The sequence below is a fragment of the Nicotiana sylvestris genome, chromosome 7, assembly GCF_000393655.2.
Source record: "Nicotiana sylvestris chromosome 7, ASM39365v2, whole genome shotgun sequence".
NCBI classification, from domain to species: Eukaryota; Viridiplantae; Streptophyta; class Magnoliopsida; order Solanales; family Solanaceae; genus Nicotiana; species Nicotiana sylvestris.
In genome coordinates, this window is record NC_091063.1 from 143,555,611 (window position 1) to 143,569,179 (window position 13,569).

Sequence of the window (13,569 nt, forward strand, 5' to 3'; positions counted from 1 at the left end):
GAAACATTTTAGTTTAAAATATTCAAAAATATTTGATACCATATTATGAATAATATTCTTTATATAATCTTTTAATTAGAAAAACTTAAATAATTTAACCATTTAAGTTTTCGAATTTATGAGATACTTTTTCAAATGTACTTTTTTATATAATTTTTGTCAGTATTTCTTTTATATCATTTATTTATTGCTATAATATACAAATCAAATTAATTGAATTCTTTTTAGTAAAATATTTATCATGATTAAGTACCAATTGTTATATGGCTGTAAACAAAGATGCTTAAGAAAAAAGAAAAAGAAGAAAAAGCAAAACATGTCGTACTAGAACTCTAAACTACAGCGTGACTGAAGTAAAGTTGTTAGACAGGTTGAATTAAAACCGGAGAATCTGCCCAACTTTTTTCACAATTATTTGTTCTTTATTCTCCGCGTTTATAATTGCTCACATATTTTTTTAAATTTCCTTTTGTCCTCTGGGAATTTTTTCCAACTGCACCATGAACTTTTTCATAATTTCAGCTGACTAGATTCACAAGTAAACGATGTTCTCTACTTGTCTTATTTACGTATATTCCTTGTCCACAAAAATAATAAAGAAAAAGGCTATGCAGATTTTGTGGCTTAACAGGAATTGTTTCCTGGCAAAGGTGCTTTTTGCCCAATTGCCACCCAAATTGAAATTGCCAGATTTTACAACTTTTTTTTTTCTCCTTCTCATCCAACTCGTATTGAAATTTCGAATAATCTAATACCATCGCAAAATGCTCAGTAAAGGGGAAGCGTTCACTGTCAAAAAAAATCGGCTCGAGCTCAAAATTTTTTATTAATAATGAAGGGAGTCTATCTATCCCACCACATCCTTAACGGTGCCGATTTTTACAACTGGATAAAGAGAAGAAAGAGAATTCATATATCCACTTCACTTTTCTTCTTACTTTACTTTTCAGTGAATTCAATTCACAAGGGGGAAAACAAAGAGGTAATACGATTAATGAAGTATCACAAGTCACAATGAAATACAAAAAGTTCCACTCAATCATATGGGAGATTGAGATGACCGATTTTTCTACTTAACTTTTCTTTTGTTTGGCAGCCAATTTCAAATTTGGGGTTTATCTTTAGCGGCAGTTTATATTTTCCTCTTATTAATTTCCTTAATTTTTTCGACAACATGGAGGTTAATTTTAGACAAAATATTGTTTTCTTATGTTACAATCATCACGTGAGAGGAAAAGACACCTTCGTACTCCCTCTATCTGCAAAATTTTGTCACTTTTAATATGTACTAAGTTATTTTATAACAAATATTTACGTGCGAAAGGAAACATTTAATGAAGAATGCTGAAATTTCTGAGAATATTGAACGCTGGAAAACTCTTTAAACTGGTGAGTTTACATATGACAATTGATGGGAGCACTTAGGAAAAATATTAAGGGATCGTTTGGTAGGAGGAATGAGGGATTATTAATCTCGAGATTAAATTTGAGATGAGTTTATCTCACGTTTGGTTGGGATAAAATCGCGATATAACTAATCCTATGATTAGTTATATATTTATTGTAGTGTTAATTTTTATCCCTATGGGATGGGATAACAATCCTAGAATAATTAATTTCAAAATTATTAATCTTGGGATAACTTGTTTCCCAACCAAGCGAGCCCAGATTTCATTAACAATGATGCCTATAGACATTGCATGATTTGATTCTCTACTGCGGCCATGTTAGGCGAAATAATGAAGTTCAAATCAAATAAATAATATTAGTTGTCTGCATGTTTCGCATCATAGAAGAGAGTTACGTTTTTACTTTATATTTTAATGAAGATTATTAATTCCAAATCATAAGTTATGGGAGAAAGTAATTCTAGCTTTGTGTTGCTCTACGAACAAGTCCTTTGTTTGATTTATAATATACTTTTCAAGTTTTCATCATCCTGATCTCTCTTTTCGAGGTTGCATGTCCAAAAAAAAACTAAACCCTTCTAGTTCAAATCAGAAATCCTCAAACCAATTAAGTTTGTTATTCTTATGATATATAAGAAGTTATGTCTCATTCACGTGATGAGAAAGTTAAAGAATAAAAATTAACAAAATTCTTTTAATTTTTATTTAAAATATATGTGTGTGTTCGAGAACTTCCTCAATTAAGAGTAGTAGGAGTACACTTGATTCCACATTTTTCAAATTATTTCTCCGTATCAAATTAAACTTGAATCAGTACCTTGGATAATGGAAGTTCACCTTTGTGAAAATTGAGAGCTTAGTGAAGAGAACTTGAGCGGAAGCTCAATTGTCATGGCTGAGAGCCAAGAAGCTCAGAAGAGAAGAAGAAGCTTCGAGATTCAGATTAGGGAAAATATTTTCATTATTTAGAAATCACAAGATCAATTCGTTTATATACAGAACACTATACTTGTACGGTTGGCATCCTCCACTAACTGCCTAAAAACTACCACTAACTAATATCCTGACATCAACTAACAGCCTAACTATCCAATTACAATAATAGCCATAACCACAATTACAAATAATTACAATGCAACCCGACAACTCTAATCTTAACATCCCCCCCCTCCCCCGCCCCAAGTTGGAAGGGAGGTACTCACTGTCAACTTGTGAAGTAGTGAAGAGTGTTTGACGTCTGTCAAGGATTTAGTGAGTATGTCAGCTAGTTGGTCCTCTGTGTGGACATAATGCAGAGAAATCAGACCTTCAATGAGCTTGTCCCTCACAAAATGGCAATCTACCTCTATATGTTTTATCCCTTCATGAAACATTGGATTCCTTGCAATATGCAAGGCTGCTTGGTTATCACAATAGATTGGAATGGGAAGAGTTAGAGGCATGGTCAGCTCTTCCAGAAGTTTAGATAACCAAACAAGCTCTGCAACTACTGTGACGACCCAACCAGTTGTCTCATGAGTTACCGCTCTGTTTTCCCCATTTCTGCTTCTTATTGCTTTGTTTATCGGTTCTATGTGTGATCGGATTGGTTGGCTCGGGTTCGGAAAGGTTTTGAGAAGGTTTGAGACACTTAGTCTCTTTTGAGGAAGCTTAAGTTGGAAAAGTCAACCGGATGTTGACTTATGTGTTAGAAGACTCGGATGTCAGTTCTGATAGTTCGAATAGCTTCGGGAGGTGATTTGGGAATTAGGAAATGTGTTTTGGAGGTCCGGAGTAGATTTAGGCTTGAATTGGCGAAATTAGAATTTTGGCGTTTTCCCGTTGATAGGTGACATTTTGATATAGGGGTCGGAATGGAATTCCGAGAGTTGAAACAGTTCTGTTGGTCATTTGGGATGTGTGTACAAAATTTCAGGTCATTCGGACGTGGTTTGGTAGACTTTTTTATCAAAAGCGTAATTTAGAAGATTTTGGAATTCTTAGACTTGAATCTGATGCGAATTTGGCATTTTGTTGTTGTTTTAAGCGTTCTGAAGATTGGAACAAGTTTGAATGATGTTATGGGTTATGTTTGCATGTTTGGTTGAGGTCCCGGAGGCCTCGGGTGAGTTTCGGGTGGTCAATCGAACCATTTCATGTTTTGGAAAGTTGCAAAAATCTGCTATTGGGCGTTGCAGACAATTGGCCTTCGCGTTCGTGAGTGGAGCCTCACGTTCGCGAAGGGTTAACAGGTGAGGCTAAAGGTTTGGCCTTCGCATTCGCGAGGGAGGTCTCGCATTTGCAAAGGGCTGGGCCATTGAGCTACGCATTCGCGAAGGATTGGAGTCTGGAGGCATCGCGTTCGCGAAAGGTCAGACGCGTTTGCGAAGGAGGAAATTTTGGTCAATGTCAGTTTCTGCTTCGTAAACGCGAGGCTTTGACCGCGTTCGTGAAGAAGGTTTTTAATGCCTGGGCAGAATGTTTAAATAGCCATTGTCCGCGATTTTGGGGCTAACTTCCACCATTTTTGAGTTGGAGCTTTTTGAAGAGGATTGAAGAGTGATTCAAGGGGAAACACTTGGAGGTAAGATTTATGGACTTAATACTTGATTCTAATGTGTGTTCTACCGAATTAATCATGGAATTTAAGCCTAATATTGAAGAACTAGGGTTTGTAATTGGAGACCTAGAATTTGGGATTTGAGGGGTCGTTTGTGGTTGGATTTTGATGCTTTTGACATGAATGAATTTGGGGAGTGATAGGAGTCTATTGATGTAATATTTATCGGAATCCGAGACGTGGGCTCGGGGGTCAGGTTTGGCCAATTTCGGGATTTGTGTTGTAATTTGATTTCTTTTAAGTGGGCTTTGTTCCCTTAGAATATTTTGATAGTTTTGCACTGATTTTGGTTAGATTTGGAGCATCCGGAGGTTGATTGGAGAAGCAAAGGCATCGCGGGCTAGAGATTGGACCGGATAGAGGTGAGTAATGATTGTAAATATTGTGCTGAGGGTATGAAACCCCGGATTACACATCGTTGTGCTATATCGAGGTGACGCACATGCTAGATGACGAGTGTGGGGTCATGCACCGTTAGGGATTGTGACTTAGTCCATCCCGAATGACTATTTTACCGCGTATTTGACTGAAAATTATTTGTTATCATCATGTTTTGGGCGGAAAGCCATATTTTGGGCCTCATACCAACTATTTGAAACCTTATGGGATTTTTACTGATATTTCCTCACTGTTTTGACTTTATACTTGTACTTAGTCAAGCTATATTCTACTGTTTTCATAACTCAGCCATGTTTACTTTGTTTTAACACATTAAATGATATTCTAAATGATAATTTGAGCTGAGCATCATGTTTTATTGTTGCCCTAGTGGCTTATGAGATTCTGACTGAGTAAGGCCGAGAGCCTGTGTTGTGAGGATACACTGATTTATGACTATGAGGCCGAGGGCCTGAGATTGTACGCCACGAGGTCTCTTGTTGATATGAGGCCGAGAGCCTACTGATTATGCCACGAGATGGCTTGATATTGCGTTTGGGCCGTAAGGGGACCCTCCCGGAGTCTGTACACCCCTAGTGAGCGTGGGTACCCATTGTGATATGAGATATAGCCCGAGGGACTGGTGTTGTTCCATGATATTGCCCGAGGGGCGGATTCTATTGACATTGTGCCCGAGGGGAGGATTTTTTGTGTTTATCTGTTCTAGATGCTTCTCATTTAATTGTTTAACTGTTAAAAATGTGTTTTAAAGAAGTTTCTTCTGAACTAAGTGTTTTTACTGTTTCATTGCTTTTACTGGCTTTATACTGCTTTTTTATAGTATGTTGATGTGCTTTTACGTGATTTCTTATCACTCAGTCTTCATTTATTATTATTACTCACTAAGTTGGAGTACTCACTTTACTCCATGCACCCCGTGTGCAGATTCAGGTGCTTCAGGTCCTGCTTGCGAGGGTTGAGAGCTTCCAGCAGATTCTAGAGATTCACTAGGTAGTTGTTCGGCGTTCGCGGCCCAGTGCTTCTCCCCTATCTTATTTCCTCTGTTTTAGTTATGTAATAGAGTATGTAGACTTATCTTGTCTTTATTCGGATAGTATATGCTCATGACTGGTGACACCCCGATGCCGGGCTATGTCTATTCCGCAACTGTAGTATTCACCTTATTTTGGGATTATTATTATGTTAAAGAATTAATTTATATTATTTTAACTGCTTAAAATGACTTGGGGTGTGTCGGATGGCCTTGTCTTCACGAGAGGCGCCATCACGACCGGGTCCGGGTTTAGGGTCGTGACAGCTACCTTTCTCGCTGACCTGTACTCGGCCTCTGCAGAGCTTAAAGATACAGTTGATTGCTTCTTTGATTTCCAACTGATTGGACTGTCCCCAAGCAACACAATAAAGCCACTGACAGACTTTCTGGTCTCAGGGCAAGTAGCCCAATCTGAGTCGCAAAATGCTCTCAATCTATAATATGCATTGTTTGACAAGAAGATCCCCATACCAGAATCACCTTTCAAGTATCTGAGTACATGTATAGTAGCTTTGAGATGAGAATCTCGAGGAATCTGCATATATTGGCTGAGATGTTGAACACTATAAGCAATATCAAGTCGTGTGTTGGTGAGAAAATTCAGCTTCCCCTCTAGTTTCCTGTATTGAGTGGGATCTGTGAGCAAGTTCCCTTCATTTTCCTTTAACTTTGTCGAAGGATCAAGTGGAGAGGACATTGGAGGACAATGTGCACACTCAAACTCTTGTATCAGATCCCTTGTAAATTTTCTTTGTGTGATTATTACTCCATCATGTTTGTATAGTATTTCCAAATCTAGGAAGTAATGTAATCTCCCTAGGTCCTTTATCTTAAAAGTCTCATGCAGAAAGATTTTCAATGCCTTAATTTCTTCTAAATTTGTCCCTGTCAAGAGGACATCATCCACATAAACTGCTATAAAGACCACTGAATTGCCTACTCTTTTATAAAACAAAGAATAATCCAGCATGGAGTGCATATATCCCCTGGAACATAGGGCCTCAGTCAACTTGTCGTACCACTGCCTGCTTGCCTATTTCAACCCATATAATGACTTATTTAGCTTGCATACCAAATTCTGTTTGTCTACTGATAGCCCTGGTGGCACTTGCATACATACTTCTTCATTCAGATCTCCATGTAGGAAGTCATTATTTACATCAAGCTGAAAAACCTCCAAGTTCTTCTTTGTTGCTATGCTAACCAATGCTCTGACAGTAGTCATCTTCACAACTGGTGAGAAGGTCTCAGTATAATTTATTCCTACCTGCTGAGTATAGCCCTTAACAACCAGCCTAGCCTTAAACCTTTCAACACTCCCATCTGTCTTATGTTTAATTTTGTATACCCATTTACAATCTATTGCCTTTTTTCCTGCAGGTAGTGGAACAAGATCCTAGGTATGGTTGGAGTAAAGTGCATCAAATTCCTGGTTCATGGCCTGTTGCCAAGCAGGTATGGTTGTTGCCTTTTCATATGACTCAGGTTCACAGTCAGTAGAAAGGGTCTCAAGTAAATGTTGACTATCATTACTCAGTGCATTGAGAGATACAGGTTGTAAATGAGGGACATGTGTGTGAAAAGAAAAGGAAGGTGAACTATGACTATCATCTGCTACTTGCTTCCTACTATTAGTGTTAAGAGTGGGTGCATTGCATATGTAATCCTTCAAATAACTAGGGAGTTTGAGGGTTCTTTAAGGCCTGTTATGAGTTAGGGACATAGTTTGCTCAGATTGTGCAGAGATTGGTGAATCATTCAGAAAGGATTGTTCTTGGTTCTGGGAGTGAAAACAAGGTTCAGGTGATGTGTTGGAGGTTCTAGACGGTGATATAGATTCATGAATGTTATCATTAGTGTCATTTCCAAATGAGAGTCCAGGTGACATTAATTGTTGATGTGAATTACCACTATTACTATTAGTAGTAGAATTAACAGTGTCAACATGACTCATGCTAGGTCTTATATGAGGAAAAGGGATAGATAGATGCTCACATTTAGATGCCAAATCAGTGTGCTTTACTGCCAATGCAAAGGGAAAAATTGAGTCATAAAATGTCACATATCTTGAAACATGTATTTTCCTTGTGGTTAGGCTGAGAACTTTGTATCATTTTGATCCAAAAGGGTATTCTACAAAGACATAGGGTGTTGATCTTGGCTCAAATTTATCTTTGTGTGGTTTCAGGTTTGTAAGGAAACATAGACAACCAAAACTCCTGAGATGTGAGTAATTTTGTTTCTTTTTATATAAAATTTCAAAAGGGAACTTTCATTTGAGGGATGTAGATGGTAATCTATTGATCAGGTAGGTAGAAGTTAGAATGCACTCTCCCCAATACCTTAGGGGCAATTTGTACTGATATAACAGTGCTCTTGTAGTTTCAAGTAGGTATTTGTGTTTTCTCTCCACTATGCCATTTTGTTGTGGAGTGTATGGGCAAGTTTTCTGGTGTGTGATTCCCTTGGTTTGGAAAAACATAGTTTGTTTCAGTGTTTACAAATTCTGAACCATTATCAGTTCTGATGGTCTTTATTGAGGTGTTGAACTGGTTTTGGACCACTGCATAGAAGGCCTTTATAACATGCAGGGCATTGCTTTTGCTGCTTAGTAGGTATGTCCAGGTGCACCTGCTATAGTCATCAATTAAGGTAATGAAGTACTTTTGATTGTCAGGAGTTGGTGCATGATAAGGACCCCACATATCCACATGTAAGATTTCAAATATCTTGGTTGTAGAGGTGGTTTTCTCTAGGAAGGGAAATCTAGTTTGTCTAGCCATAGGGCATATAGAACACAGAAAAGGTTATTTATTTGCAAAGGCTATTGGTATGGAATTGATACCCTTCATTTTAATAAAAGGCACATGGCCCAGCCTATTATGCCACAAGAGATCTACAGAGTTTTCATTAGAGATATATGCATTGCACACTGAATCTGAACTTTTATTGGATTTGAGGAAGACTTGTACACTTTTATTATAACAATCATGAGAAGAAATGGATGCACTAGGTGCTGAATTACAAGGGTGTTGACAGTGTACATTATTGATACTGTGACTACCTGAGGTGGTTGCACTAGGTGCAGAGCTGTGTGTGAGTGATGTGGTAGAAACTCTATTTGTAGTAGAAGAATTGTTATTTCCTGAATTTGAATAGTGAAGATAGAGGCTGCCTTTAGCCTTACCAATCTCTAGAGGCCTCCTCAGTGAAAGGCCTTGTAGAAGAATAAATGAGAATTTAGTGAATATGATGATGCAATCAAGTTGGATTGTCAATGAGTGAACAGAAATTAGGTTGAATTTGAAACTAGGCACATATAGAACTCTTTTTAGAGTGAAATAAGGACTGAGAATGACATCTCCAATTATTGTCACTTTTACTTTATAACCATTTGGCAAAGAGACTAAGAAGAGGTAAACTAAAGTTTTAATATTGCTTAATGAGGTTTTGTTATAGGTCATATGGTTAGTAGCTCCTAAGTCAAGAATCCAGGAATCAACATTTTCTTTGAAGCTTTCATAAGACTGTTTACTTGATTCAACATAGGAGTGACAAGCAGTCATACCTGCAAAATTAACAGCTCCACCAATCATGTTTATGTTTCCTGAGTTGTCTCCATTATTCCCATTCTTAAAAGTCTCCAATATGTTCAGCAGTTGTCCATATTTCTCTTTGCTCAATTGTTGAATAGTTCTACCTTGCTCTTGATGATTTTCTCCTTCATCTGGCATGTTTGTTCCATCACTTGTTGTTGCAAACACATTAGCTGCTAGTTTCCTTCCCCTGTTGCAATTGTTGTACTTTAAATTCTGAGGATATCCATGTAGTTTATAGCATTTTTCCTTAGTGTGCCCTGACCTTTTGCAGAAATCACATAATGGCCTAGGTCTATTCCCCATATAACCTCTTCCATAGCTGTTGTTCCCAGTAGCATTTGTGTTGATTATAGTTTGTCCTAAAGGTATTGTTTCCTAGACCATTAACATTCAATGATGTGGACTCAATCACTAGTTGTTGATTTTGTGGTTTAACTTCCCTTTGCTTCTCTTCTTGTATGAGAATGGAAAAAGCTTGAGCTATGCTTGGAAGAGGGTTCATCATCAGTATGCTCCCTCTCATGATAGTATACACCTCATTGAGGCCCATCAAAAATTGTATCAGCCTTCTATCTTACTCAGCCTTGTGCATGTTAGTTTTAGCTCTACATGTGCACTGGCAGCTATACTGTGCGTGTGCATTTAGTGTGTTCAACTCCTCCCATAATTTCTTCATCTTTGTATAATACCCCGTTACATCAAGAGTTCCCTGACTCAAATCATTTATTTCCTTCTGAAGCTGATAGAGTTTTACTCCGTTGGTTTGATCACACCTATCTTCAAACTCCTGCCACAGCTCCTTTGCGTTATTTACATATTGCAAACTATCAGCTAGAACCTTTGAAAGGGAATTCAGGATCTATGAAGTTACCATATCATCACATCGCTCCCACTGATCAAAGGTTGCATGTCCAATTGTTGGCTTCTGACATTTTCCTGTTATGAAACCAACCTTATTCTTTACTGAGAGGGCTCTAAGTACACCTCTCCTCCAGATCTGTATCTTGTGCCATCAAAAGCCACAGGTACCAATACTGAACCTGCACTCTCCGGTGGATGCATGTAAAGGGGACTCGAGGTATCTAAGCTGTCCTTTTCCACTGTATTTTCTATATCTCCAGCCATTACTTAGATCGCATATTTCAATTGGTTTAACCGTGAATCGAAAGCTACAAAATGGAAATTCAGCAGGTACAACACAGATAATCACACTTCGTGAAAGCCACGAGCTAAGAGAACTAAAATTTGTTGCTATCAAGAGATCAGAGTGAATATTACAGTTTCAAACAAAATTTCAAACAATTAACGATTTCGAAGAAACCTAGACTCTTCGATTCAGAATTGAAGAGAGGATGAAATAAGAAACTGTGAATTACCTCAGAATATGACTCCTACGATCTGATACCATGTGAAAATTGAGAGCTTAGTGAAGAGAACTTGAGCTGAAGCTCAAAAGAGAAGAAGAAGCTTCGAGAGACTTTTAGATTGGGAAAAATATTTTCATTATTTGGAAATCACAAGATCAATTCGTTTATATACTGAACATTGTACTTGTACAGTTGTCATCCTCCACTAACCGCCTAAAAACTACCACTAACTAATATCCTGACATCAACTAACAGCCTAACTATCCAATTACAATAATAGCCAAGCCACAATTACAAATGTGGCCACTAGTTAAATAATTACAATGCAACTCTACAACTCTAATCTTAACAACCTTGGAGAGATTAAATAGTTATTATTGTTAGTAGAATTCTATTTCATTGCTACTTAACTTATACCCTTCCTCAAAAGTGAGAGGCTAAGTAGTTGACCGTGAGCACAAAATGACATAGAAGCTAGAGTTTCTGGTTATTTTTAGTAGGTGTCTCTAGAGTTCAATCAGCACGTGGTGTATATGGTTAATTTGGTTGAATAAGTTTTTTCACATTTGACCCCAAAAAACATACAAATTGAACCAGAAACATCGTCGAAGATCTATATTAAGTTTGCTCCAAGTAACAAACTCAAAGGAAAAATGGTTTGATCATCAAAGGAACTTCTCCTTTGTAACTCTTGAATTATTTGTACATACTATACATATACTGATATACATGCATATTGCGTATTATAGTTTTGAAAGTAGACGCTATGCAGAATATATGGGTCCGCAAGTAGTATCAATTTGTTTTGCTAAATATCAATGCAGTTTAATCTTGATTGATATTCAAGATTTCACCAAACAATTAATGATCACATACTAGTGAAATGAAATGATATCTTCAAAGATATGTTAGACAAATTTGTCCTAATAAATTCGTAAAAAAAGAGTAAGCTATGACTACTAATACATCATAATGAAAATCTTGTAAACTATGGGTACTGAAAATTAATATCAAGAAGGTCTAATACAGATCCTCTTGCCTAGCTAGATTCAGCAAACCAATAAAAATCCTAACAAACGCTTATTCAGATACTATATCATAAATGCAAGAATAAAATCATTTTTCTTCATAACTACTCTGCTTAGTTTTGTTTATGAAGGTCCATAACACTAGAATTATTTCAAGGTCCTACACGCAAAAAAAATAAAAAGAGGAAAAATACGCGGGGAAATGGACATGTGTCCTTCAAATAATTGTCAAGGACTAAGTCCTATTCCTACCCATATAATAAAGTGAACCTTAATATTAAAAAAAATAGAGCTTTTCGGCGGAATAGAACTTACAAGTTACAGCCATGGTCCAAGCACCACAAGCAATAATAAAAATAGCCCAATAAAACTTTTAAAGTGCATAAATAGTTAAACGTCTCTAATCCTCTTGAATGTAAAATATTTTCAAAATTTTCGTACTTGTAAAGATTAATTAACAACTGAATTGGTTGAGCAGGAGATCCATCAAATGAGAGGTCATAGATTCGAAACCTTCTGCACTTTTTCTCGGTTGAGCTCATTACACGGGCTTGCCTAGTACAATTTATATTTTTATTATAATTTGCAAATTATTATACAGGGGCAAGATTTATCCAGAGCACACCCGAAAAATAGCAGCTGCGAGCTAGGGATTCCATAGTTTTGGAAAAAAGAATATTTAGCCGAATATATTTTGGTCTACTAACGTTCTTTATAGCAATCCAATTTTGATGACCAAAGAAAGATCGTTGCGCATACAGTCGTAATCGGGCTCATCTATTGCATGACAGATCGGGATTAAAACGTAATGAATTGAAGATCGACCCGAATTCCATCGATCCAGGATACGAGGTTAGAACACCCGTCTTTGAGATTACCGAGTCGATGACCCCCGAATCGACCCCGATTCCGAATGTGCTCGAGGAAACATTGTCGGACCAGATAACGAAAGTCCGAAATATCCGTAACCGATCGGATATCACGGCGAAAGTCTCGGAATGTATCAATGAGAAACTGGTTAATTAACAAATTATAAGATTTTTTTATCTTTTGTAGAATTGTACCTAAAATAAGATTGCCCTATTATATAAAGGGGATCTGATTATTTGTAAAATGCATTGTAACACGCATCTCAAAGCATTATAATATCATTTTCTTTCTGCAAGATACTGTTATTTTGTATCAAATATCATTTGAATTATATCCAGTTCGAGCGAGATTTACTTTTCAGGGCTATAACTGTTCAAGTCATACGATTTGAATTTAATTTATTATTATTTGTTTTCTTTATAATTCAATTTATCGTTTTTTGTCAAATTAATTTACGTATTCTTAAAACCACTTATAAATTCAATTGTTATCCGATTTCGAGGCTAAACATGCTGACCACACTTGCATATGACATTTGACTCTCCTGCTCAAGCATTCTAGAGGAAATTGTCAAGACACTTCAGTGCTTTTCTCATCGACATATATTTTTCTTTTTTATACATTGCCAAGTTACACGAGTTAAATTATCTGAAAATAAATTTTATTTTTCTTGAACACATCTTTTAAGATTAGCAAATCTTTTTCATGTCCATTGCATTTGTTTGCTAAAAATCTAAACACTAATTTGCCTCCCTCCAAACAAGGGCTGAGATAGGTTGGCGGAAGGGTTAGACAAACGCCGGAAAATTATATTGTTTATATAAGGTTAAATATTTTTTTCTGTACACACATTAGATATTTGCCTTTTAAAGGTTGGGATAAGGTCTATGTACACTCTACCTTTCCCAGACTCCATTTGTGGGACTACACTGGATTTTTTGTTGTTGTTGTTGTTGTATATTAGGCGTTGAATTCCCTTAGTTTTTTTGTGCGTTTACCTTTTTTTTTTTGAATTCTCTTAATGAAAATTCTACTTTTGCCACTACCTCCAAATATATTTAATTGCGGCATTGTTAGCTTCTAATTAACAAATATTTACAATCTTCAGTAGTAACCTTAATTTATTTATTTTTTGATAACTAAATAGTATGTTTTCAGTTCTAATTCTTTATTTATATCCTATTCTTTTGCTAAGGAAGTAAGCTTCACATTATCTAAATGTCCCAACATTTTCTTTCCTCGATCATCGACATGTATTCATGTCC